We start from the raw sequence: 12,057 nt of genomic DNA on the forward strand, positions 1-12,057 counted from the left end.
AGAGTGACGAGCAGCAAATGTGGCCTCTTCGTGGTCCAGGTCACTCTTATTTATACGGCAGGAGTGTGACCCAAGATCAATGAAAGAAAAGTAGACGGACCCACGAACACAGACGAGGCAACGTGGATCCGCAGAACAAGGAAGATGTTTTTACACGTGAATTTTTAAGAGTCAACATTGTTCACTAGAGCATGTGGTGATTCCCAGCCTGCACACGAATATTTGATAAGGTTTTGGAGAGCATTTCAGTGCATAACACTGACTGCACTGAATAACTTGCCCTAAAGCAAGGGATTGACCAGCTTTGCTTCGTCAAACTGCGCTCGCACCTTCAGTATACATAAGATCGCTGCTAACGTATATCCGGGCTGAAGTTCGACTAACATGGTTAATGTTTTTGCCATAAGACCAGAATTGTTTCCTGATATCACCATTTTATGCAAACGGAAAAACACCAGGAAGTGCCATCAAGTCAAAATTCAGATTAGCTGAACGTTTTGATGTGGTGGCTGCACCAGGAGATAAAGAATCGTCAGCCATGGGAGCACTAACGGCATGTGTATCCACATAAGAGACTGTCCAAATAAACTCGTTATCCAAGACTAACATAATCTTGTAGTTTTTTATCCATGTGTTTGTCCACTTTGAGGAGGCTGTGGCGTCGATTTGTAGTTCTGCCTAACGGGATGTGACTAAACCACGGGTAATTATGCAATCAATGTGTAAATGCAATCTATCATTTAGGAAAATGATGTCAAGACGATGAATAGACATACCTAACAGCTTGAGGTATGTTGCATAATCTAGTAAAGTTTATGCAAATGTTTTAAATGCGACTGACGTGTGGTTGGCAAATTGTAATAAGGAAGTGGGTTTTTATGAACCACGCTGGTTGTACAAACACCAAAATTCTAATGAGCGGATAGAAACTCCCTGCAGAGGTTGATTTCATTCGAGCTCAGTGAGAGCACTGCAGTGAAGGCGCCACCAGCACTTACGCTTCTTAAGTGTATGCCATTGACCGGAAACCCTCCACATTCATTCATTCATTAAAACTTGGAGGAATTGACGATTAGGTGCTATAGTGGACAACGTGGCCAGTGTAGCTGTATTTGTATGTCAAAAGGTTGATTGCCGGCATTTCTGTATAAGGTTTAACTGCGAAAAACTAACAAGGCCCTCAGGAGTTTGGCTTGCACAACAGCGACACAACCAGTCAGTCATGCGGTACTAAGTTGATCTCACTGTCGGCAGGCCCACAATAAAATTTGTTAAAGGGATGGCTGTAGCAAGTGGCATCGCTCCGAAGGTACACTAATCGGTGCGGAAGCATGTGGAAGCAGGAGCTAGCTTCGTGGTCACGCCAGATAATCTTGGTCACATGCTTTAAAGTCAATGGCGACGGCTTGAAGAAGTGAAAGGCAGGTATTCTCATTGTGTGCGTCTGGTTCTTTTTTTATTTTGTTATCCTTTTCTCTCTCTGACCTATCGCATCCATTTGCCCTTCCCACAGTACAGTGCAGCCAGCTGGAGATAATCTCTGGTTAAGCTCCCTGTCTTTCCTATGCCTTTCTCTCTTTCTCTCTCTCAATTTGAGCGAATTTATTGGACTCAATATGGCGATCAGAGGCGCCTGCTGCTGTTTTTCTTCTTGTGTAATGCACGAGGAGGAAATGGGAAGCACAGCGTCATATTTCGTACTGCTCGTTTGTCACAGTGCTTTTTTGTGAAAGCATGTCGTGTAGTAGAAAAATGAAATGGGAACTCACTCGGCAGAACGTGAACTTTTGGCGTGCCTAAACGCCCGTACTCCAAGATCTGGTTTAAATTTGTGCTATTTAGCAAACTGAATGCGGTATTTGCAATTCTCTATAAACAAGCACCCATTTCCAAGATTTCATGATGTCGTGGTTCTCCTATGTTAAAAACTAGTGCATCCTGTGCGTAATATAGATGAGACTCGTACAAATTTGTCCTCTATTTTCGTTGTGATCTTGCCTATCTCGCTTAACAAAGTACGCATATTCGGCTTGCTTGCACCCGATGATCACCATCGTGGTTTCCTAACGGTCCTCCTTAATATGACTCTTGGCATAAATAGAATATTCGCTAAGTAACTGTAGTGCTTCATCAGTTGCTTTTACTTCCACACTACTAATCAACAACCAATATTTAGCATTACCATTATTAGACCAGCAGAATCATCAAAGTTTCATCAAAGGTTCATCAAAGGATATTACGGATACCGTGTGGCATGCAACGTAGCGATGCAAGGGTTCTGCCCATGATAAGAATAGATGTTGCCTTTAGACATCAATATTTGCATCGCATCCAAAGTGTAGACTCATCAGAAAGGGATACGTGCAAGGTAACTGAGAAAGCGGAGCACATACGTCTTGGCTGCCCCAAATATAGGACCATAAGTGGCAAGCTTTCAGCTATTGGCTCGTGCGAATTGTTAGAAATCGTTGAGCGAAAACATGTTGCTGGGCCCTTGGCGGAACGTAATATCAGCAATGTGAGCTATCACGGCTCTCTCGAAATTTGAAAACCTTGCGCATAACGGTCGTTTAGGCTTTTCAGCAGTTAGAAATTTTTCGAGAGCACTGTAACCAGCTGGAACCCTTCAAACTACGCATACGTATGATCGATATGATTTCCCTAACTTCTTTAAAATGACAATAACGTGGCACGGTGATTCTTTGAAGACAGTTGACGGGCTTTGCGCTAGGTTAAATGGAGCTCAAAACGCTCTGAAGTAACGCTATAAATATAAAGTCGCAGTTTCACCGGAAAGCCGAAGCAACGACTGCGATAACGAATTAGTAGATATACGAAGCTAGGATAGTAGTTCTATCGGCCGTGCAAACTTGTACAGAATCATGTACTAACCAAATTAACATGCATGGTATCATGTGCGCACAGATAAACATGAAAACGTTTCGCTCGATGACTGCGGAGGCTTGCTTTGAAAACGCTTGAGTGAAGAAGTGCGGCAGCAGCAGCGAGCGATTTGACCTTCATGCTTCTCTCGCATCAACGCGAACGAAGCGTCGATAGGCAAAGCGCTTACGAAGCTACTGGCACTACGCGCACTCTGCTAACATCGCAGACTGCGTTGAAGATGAGGCCAGCCCGGGCGTGCACTTTGGCCACGTCGAAGATTGGTTTGAAGATACGGCGGCCGCATGGCCACGCTGTAAGCTGGAGCCGCCGGAGAACAACTAAGAACAACGCCCCTCTCTCTCGCTTCAACTCGGTGCCTTGCGCGCGACAAAAGAGGGCGCGCTTTTCAGCAGCGTTCGCCGGCTCATCCTCGGAAGCGCTCACTCGCACATACATCGAACGGCGTGCGGAAACGATTTTATCGCCTTTGGACCAAATTCGGAATCTCACGGCAACGCCGACGCCGACGAAAGTGCCCATATAGTTTCTGTCGCAACAATACATTACGAAAGCTTTTATTAACCTACACAACTTCGGATTTTGTGCTATATCACTGACGACGTACTTCATAGTTTAGCGAACTATGACCACCGAGCATTTGGTATTAGAGTCACATCAGGAAAGTTAACTATACCCTTGTGTAACGCGTAGAAAAAGATAGAAGAGTATTGAATGCCTATCCTCAAATAACTTCATATTTAAATCACATCGAAATTTGAGTACACGCTCCAACAATATGCGTCTGATGCTCTCTAAATATTTAATTCCTGCCACTTCTTATTCTCCCAGGGCAGAGATGAAACTGTATAGGTTTTATGGGGGCGTATATAAGGATGCTGAAAATGAGGTTCTAGGCAATATTATTGGCCGATATTGAACCCAACCTCCTCAATTTGCTGCTAAATCGCACTTAACAAGCCCTCTGTTTCCGTATAGAGAGCTTTTAACTGCGCTACCGTAGGCGCTGCCATATTTGATTTCGTGTTGACAGTTTCATTGTTTTGCGTTAGCCTTACCCCGTCGCCACCAGTGCCTGTTTAGACTATATTTATGCACTGTTCCCCACATATGCTCCCATATTTGTCTAAATAAAAAAATCATAGTTTCTTTTAATTTCTGTAGGGTAGCATGAAAACAGATAATTTAAACTTTTTGAGCATTTCGAGAAGCATAGACAACTTCGTTATTAGAAAAAAAGAAATTTTCCAAGTCAGGGCAGGGAAAGCTACCGCCAATGTTTTAAATGGACAACAAGAGGGCTGTTACAATAGCCTTCTTAACCGCCTTGCTGTGCACCTTCCTCAGCGTGCGTGAGCGAGTTGTAAGCCATCCTTGTCGCCGGCATCATCCTGAGGTTGCCATGGTGCCGTTCTTGGTTTACCATCGTCGCCATGCACATAAATTCCTACCATGCACGGGCACATTGCGTCATCTGACAACACTTAGCAGAACAGCAAGCGGCAGTATACACGGCAATAAAAGCTGTTAGAATATTGCGCATACCGTGGGAGCATGGCATATGCATACATGTTTCTGAATTTTTTCATGTTGAAGGCTTTCTGAATTTGTAGCTCTACATGCCGATGCCCACACTTAGTGCATGGAAGAATAAATCATACACAAAGGCGAAACCAGTTTGATTTAACTTTATTCACTTTTGTAGCCTTCAATTCTGGCTAGTAGGTTCATGCTAAGCATACAATGTTTACCAACAAAGTTACTGCGATGGCATTTTTCTGACGTCCTCAAAAGTAAGCTGGTGCAGCCCGGCATCTTTCGAGATAATTAGAAAGATACACACAGAGCCCTTTTACGCAGTATCCCACACGGCAGGCATAATCGTTATAATCTGGCGGTATAGGTCCGTTCCCAGTAATCTGCAAAAAAAAAAGATATGTTTAAATATTAGACACATTATACAGAAGTTTCACAGCTTGATGTCGTCCGAATGCTAACGGTGTTACGCCCTAAAATATTCACGAATGCTAAAATACAGCTTATGATAACTTTGAAATATTCATAATATAGTAAACCGTTTTCAACAGGCACAGCTCAAAAACATATATTTTACAAAAGCAGAATGAACGTATTCATATTTGCAGCTTTTGATTTCCATTTGAGGGTCTTCATAAGCGCTGCTAGAATTCGACAAACAGTTTGACATTATAGACCCACAGTCATATTTCTTATGCTTTCCACCTCTGTGGCCAGAGTCTGCTGGTATAGTGATCTGTCACCGCCCCGTTTGAAGTAGGATGCAAAAAAACCATCGTCATCCTAGTCGCAGCAATGTCAAAGCACATTACATGTTTATAAGGACAAAAAATAATAGTATTCCAACGTCTCGTAAGAACTCAAGACCCAGGTTCCTGGTTCCTACGGTCCCAGGGAGTACCAGCTGGAGATTTCACTTCTCAGCCACTTTACTTTTTTTTTACACTGCATATGTTGCCTCATGAATAATAACGTATGACCTAAAGTGGTGGCCTAGTGGTTGGGACGTTGCTTTACGAAGCCCGGATTGAATTCGGGTGGCGGCAGCCCCACTTCAATGGGGGTGAAACGCAAGAACGCCCGTGTACCCTGCGTTGGGTGGACGTTAAGGAAACCCAGGCGGTCTAACTTAATCCGGAGACCCTGACTATGGGTTGCCTCATAATCAAATCGTGGCTTTGGTACGTAAAAGGCAAGAATAAATATGTTCCGCTATGGTAGCAAGCCGGAAGATGCTGCTACTGTAGAGCGCGTACATGCTGCAATCTAAATCAAGTGGTCGACGCAGCGTTCTGGAAAGCATATATAAGCCAGCAGCATACTAAAGAAATCTAAATGAAGCCAGTGGCTAATCTGAAGGGCGGTACAGAAAACAGGAATAAGTAATAGATGCGTCTCAACACTTTCCCTACTGGCAACGCTACCTCAGAAATGACTGAAATTTTTTTTTAACTTCTCCGCAGCATATTACCCCGCGAGCACCTACAAATGTTTACTCCTACTGATAACTCAGGAAACTTCGCTGGAGCTTTTCTCGACTTTACTGCTGAGTAGAATAATATAGCTGGTGAGTGATAACTGGGCACTATTTACAGCTGATGAAAACAAACCAGCGCCGAATTGAACAACTCTGATTTAAGGCAACGGCAAGAAGTCAAAGGCAAGGTTGAAGTTCGAAGAAAAACGCTGTTTCTTTCCACTTAGATGCCCCTTACAAGCGTGAACGTTCTCAAAAAGAAGGCGACGTTAAATAGAGCCGGTATTTAAGAAAATTTTCTTCATCTTGAATGATGTTTGTTCACGCACATTTTCTCAATGTTTACATGAACCGAAACCAGGCACAATTGTACAATGCTGTTTGCATATATTATTAGGCAAGCTATGGCGTCACTGCTACGCCTTATGGGCGAAACTTCGTTTTGGTCAAATACTTTCTATAAGTTTTTCCACCCTAGCGATTAGTGTACCTTCAGGAATGTTATGAATTATATAAATCCAAGCAATCTGCCAGAAAATGAATACTAATACCAATTAGCTTATAATCGATTAAAACACTATTGTAGTTACAAAACACGTCAACTGTCACAGTAAGAGAAATAATTAAATATGCAGAAACCAATGACGATGGTTGTTAATGTAAGCGAAGAATGAACGAGTAATTGAGCTCCCCCCGCCCCTCCCTCTTCTTCTCTCGCCATAACTAGGGTGCCCGAGTGCAGACACCATTTCGCTCCACGCGTTTCCTTGCCATCCCTCGCCCCATGTCTGACCCCCGGCCACCAACCACTACCAACCAGCCACAATAACAGCGAGAGGAACCGACGGAAGATATTTGCTTTAATAAACAAAACTTGTTAGCTATCAAAAATTTAATACACTGCGTCAAAAAAAAAAACATACATGCAGCGAATTACGGAAAACTAGCAATTATACTGCAGTTGAAGCGCGTCCATTGTGTGAAATGCCAGAATGCGCATAGATACGGTCAAATATACTTATAAAAAAACATCCAGAAAGGTAAAGTGATTGACACCTTTCGTGGTGGGCAAATCTTATTCGATGATATAATGTTTTTATCGCGAGTAGGGCTGGGAAGAATAAATGGCGCATGGATGACGGTAAGCTATTTTTTTTTCTTTCCTATGGAAACAACTGCTGCGGTACGCACAGCCTCGGAGAAAACGATGCTCTAATTTGAAATTCGTCAGGGGTCCTCAATTTTCTAGAAACTAAGTAAGTGTTTGTCGCCTGCACCTTCTGCTGGTTCCGTCGTGCATGAATTTTAAAATTAAATAAGAGTCCCACGGTAGAAATTAACAATTCGGGGACAAAAAAAGGATGAAATTGATAGGGGCAAACGCAGGCCTCAGCAGTATAACACCCTGCAGGTAGTACTTCTAATTTCTTCATTTTTCCGTAAAGTACCAACCCACCAACTTGATTGAACGGCACGAGCGCTACGACGCAATCACTATTTAAACACTGAATTAGAAAAAACATGGGACGCATCTTACCACGACACAATGATGAGTAGATTGACCAGGACGCACCATGTAGTCGCATTCCGTGCGGCAGTTTCTGCGCAGCTGTGTATGAACAATAACAAATTTATTCAAAACCGATTGCAGGAACGAAAATTCATCCACAGCGAACAACAAAATGACATCAACTACATTAACGTGCTAAACACGCTAAATACCGAAGAGCAATTAACAGACGGGCTACACATAAGGGACACTATTAACCACTTACTTAATATTAGCACGAAGAAAAATGTACTTATTTAGTAGTTGCCACGAACCACGCTCGCGCTAAAACAAACAGTCACCTCCCCTGAAGGTGCTCACGAATGTAAATAAAAAGATACCTTTCCGAAGGCATGACGGAGAAAACAAAAATCGGATGGTCTGCTGTACCTTTACAAAGTATAGCGTAGCATAAAAAAGTGGCCAAGTGTTATTTATGCGTGTAGTGCTCTCAGAATGCTAATACATGCGTGGCTGTTACCCTGGCTTTCAGGTGGCGGACAGAAATGAGGAGGTATCTTCTGCAAACAGGCAAATACGTACCTCATGTGTGCCATGAGCAGCAATTCCGCTGACGTGCAGAATGATGTAAGCTAGGCTTAAATGTTGTCTAAGCGAGCGCAGGGAGGATCATAACGTGTCAGGCAAAAAGGGAGAGGTGCTTCTGCCTATGAGGTTCATATCTAGCTGCTCTTTCTCGCGCTTACGAGAGGGCGGCATTTTGGCAAAGTGCCGGTCACTGTAGAGCGAGAAGTAGCAGAGGCTGCTTTCGTATGGCTAAATCGTATATTGCGTCTGTGATGATACAATCTATAACTTTGCGTATAAGAATCGCCGATGCTAGTCCTCGGGCCAGAGTTGAGCTATTATTTGTAGAGTTGCGGAAAGAAGCAGCTTCACACGTTACTGGGTATGCAAAATTATATACATTGGTTCATGTGCTGCTTTTACCTGTTGGGGACACTTATTGGGAGGCGGCTGTTTGATTACGTGCACACAAGTCTCTAGCAAACACCCTTATGTGTATACTTTTTCAGCTTGAAATAAGTTCCCTCATCATAGCACACGCGCATTTCACTTTATTTTTATGTCCTTGAGCTTTTATCATGTTTACGTGTTTCCTAAAACAATATACCAAACTAAATGAACAAGCACTGTTAAGCAGAAATAATACAGTTTAATTTAACATACCAATATTCCTTTTTCCAACTTCATTGTGTCGCAAACGCGATCATTCGAGTCGATTCCTGAAAAACGACGAAGTTTCAAATCAGTGGAAACGTACTAGTGGTTATACATATTTTTTTATTTAGGCTAAACAAAACTTATTAGGTGGCAAGACAAGCAACCGAACGCTTAAACTTTGAAAGCACCTAAAAATGGCTCTGTAACACAAATAGAAACTTGGGCTTTACATTTCTGCTTCAAGACACTTCTCTTACATTACAAAAAAAAAAAAGAACCAACGGCGGCGATCCCGCATTGCCCACATACGCAAACTTCCAATGGTAAGAGAGAAGAAATTGTGAATTGGGGGTAATGTAACTGGTGGGAGCCAGTGCTAGGGACGAAAACGAATAAAACGAGATACGAGACAAGGCACTGAACAAAAAAGTGATTCTCTATTCTAAGAAAGAAATATATGTCCCTATAGACGGTGCGCAAGACATGATTCCCCATCAAAAGTCAGCTGCAAGCAAAGGCAAGAAAGATATATCAGTCAACGATTCCTCTAACCAGCTCAGATCAATCACATTGGAATAAAGTGCCCAGGCAAGGCAGCAGTGCTTTCCCATTAAAAGAAGGGTTCCACTTGTGAAAGCCAGGCAATACTATTGTTGCTTAGGTGTGAATTCTCTTCGTTAGGTTTGGATCGTCGGTACGTATACTTAGGGTTTGTTTTAATCGGCTGTTGTAACTACTTGGCCTGCAATAGGTGTTGTTGTTAGCCTGGTTTTGTACATCTTATCGGCCTCGCTTTCTTGCCACTGACATTTGATTGGGAATAGCCTAATACGCTCAATGTATACTTCTGTCCTTTCCTTTCTAGCAAAATAACAAAAATCAATCATTAGCTAAGCGCCAAGTTTGCCATCTCTATTACTTCGTGTTTCTCACTTGCGCTTCCTCAAATCATGAGTAATTGAGCATTGCCTACCAAAATTGAACACTTGATATGAACAAAGTAATTCTGCCCTTGTGCTAAAAATTGACTCATACTATTACACTCCATAAATATTCTGTTGTGCACTTCCATATTATTGCCCACAAGTATTGCCATCTTTTTGTGCGCCACATCATATTACGTTCACTGTGTCAGTAATATAGCTCCGTGAAAACTAATAGGGCAACCAATAGTGTCAATTTTCAAAGGAAGCATGCACACTGACACAAATCGATAGTTCATACTTCTGTACGTGTACATTGCGCTTCAGTCCCCTATGTCCGTTATTTGGCCGAACTTTTTTAGAATAGCTGTCGGGGTGCTAAGACAAAAGGAGACGCTATTGACTCTGTTGCCATACTTCCTTATGTTATTCAAACAAGAGGGTCTCCAAAAATTATCAAACGCATCATAAGGTAAATGCAGCTCTAACGCATCACCCCAGGAAGAAGACATGATATTACTCACATCGAATGGTTCTTGCAGACCAAATAAGGCTGGATGATTGTATGGAATGATCGCGTAATACATTACGTGGTACTCCGGTAACACAACAGGCACTCGGAGCTCGCGTCATGGTGGAGATCAGAAATAACAGAAATTTTTCGCCACCATCACTGAGGATCGCTGAAGACAAAACTGAAAGCCGGACGTGTCACAACGATAAAACACAACCTGCCTTCTCGAGAAATATTGCTGGCGGATAACGCATACAACGTAGCATACAACGCATACAGAGTAGCATGCCAGTGGATGTATACACGCAGGCAAAATTCTATGTTTTCATAATAGAGAGACGGTCTCTGTGTCTCACTCTCGCAAACTAATGACTACACTCAATCTATTCTTGAGGCAGCAGCAGGGACTCAGTACATGAAGTATGTTTTGTTGTATACACTACGTCTATGCAGTAAGTTTTCTGCATCATCAGACTTGCCGAATAGAAAACGCTATGTGTTGCAATATGTGAACTAGTGACAACAATCATAGGGCAAATACCAGCGATCAAAAAGATAGATGTCGATGCCAAGTCCTAGCAAGTAAGAGCGACAAAATTATTGATAAGTGAATCTAATATCGCTGGTTGGTGTCATTTGTTGGCTGTTTGCATTCGCACATGCCTCTAAGGACGAATTAGGAATCTGTCAAAGGAAAACCACTGTGGTGGCGGTCTAAAAAAATCTCACGCGGCTTGAAGAAAGTAGGCGCGCATGTGTTGCGCGAGCAGCGTTCAGAAAAGTTGTATTGTGGGCATCATAACCTTAGAATAGGTGTATATGACAGGCCCTAAAATGCAGCCACATCTCTCAATATTCAGCAAAGTATAAAAGTTATGTTCTATTAGCACTCCGCCACACTGCTAGGGCAATTAGGCAGAAATAGTCGCTTAAATCATCGCTGAAATTACGAGCAGATAAACGCTTTCTGCATTTGAAGGGACACAGTCTCAAATAGATTTACGTTAACCTAGTGGCACTGTACGGTGACCGTCATTGCACGTCGTGGTCACTTCGGCATGAATCGCTTGCGCATTGTACAAACTTCTAATACAAACTTCTAAACTTTCCTATATTATATAGCCTTGTACTAGAATATATCTTTGGCCAGCTGAGCCTTTATTTTCATTTCGAGAAAGCATTCGTAATTGCTGCAAGAGACCTGTTAAAGTTTTTTGCGGAAGCTTTATTATATTCGTGCTCTCTTACCGCATAGGCTTGCACACGAAAGGGATCTTAATGCTAGAGCGTTAAGGGCCCCGTATCGACGAAAATCCAGCGCCAGCGTCCAGCATCGCACTTCATTTCGGCAAAACAATTGCCCAACCACCCATACAAGACCCTCCATGTGGCGCAAGGAAGTTACTCAACTAATTCTATTTCTCAAGCTAAAATACGCAGAAATATTGTAAAGTACGACTTACACACAACCTACAGACATAATAGCGTCGTATTTTAATTTGAATAGACGAGAAAGCATATTTCTGTTACACGAAAACTCAAACAAACCCCTTTTCCAGAATTTCTGTCATTTATAAACTGACCACAGCGTCCGCCATTTGCTGCGCCTGCGCGGGAATATCTCAGAGTCCCCGGAGCAGCGCGCCCGTTGGCTTAAAACATATCCAGATGGAGCACGCATGAGGCTACTTTTCTACAAGAAAGCCCGCCTTCGTGCACAGCGTTTGTCGCGAGCGTTTCCTGCTAGACATTACGGTTACATATAAGCTGCTGTTGCCGGGAAGCATGAGAATCAGTCAGGGATTTTTTATGCTGTCCGTTGCACTCTTGAAGGCGAAGCTGAAGCGTCCTCGAACATGTTTTGTGAATTTGGTACAACAGAAACTAATTGAAAAACTTAGTGGATGCGTCTATACGGCTTTACAAATTATGTATCTATACAAATTACAAATGACGCAAACGAGCCTCC

General features: G+C 42.7%; 1 long non-coding RNA gene across 1 annotated transcript; it reads right to left on the minus strand.

The window, feature by feature from the left end:
* Window positions 1–4,590: 4,590 nt before the first annotated feature.
* On the minus strand, window positions 4,591–8,716 carry LOC129384263 (uncharacterized). Its single transcript, XR_008611999.1, has 3 exons — window positions 8,658–8,716; window positions 7,455–7,526; window positions 4,591–4,823 (listed from the first exon to the last, which is right to left on the minus strand). It is a non-coding gene; the product is annotated as an uncharacterized lncRNA (long non-coding RNA).
* Window positions 8,717–12,057: the final 3,341 nt, after the last annotated feature.

Source organism: Dermacentor andersoni, chromosome 8 (genome assembly GCF_023375885.2).
Source record: "Dermacentor andersoni chromosome 8, qqDerAnde1_hic_scaffold, whole genome shotgun sequence".
NCBI classification, from domain to species: Eukaryota; Metazoa; Arthropoda; class Arachnida; order Ixodida; family Ixodidae; genus Dermacentor; species Dermacentor andersoni.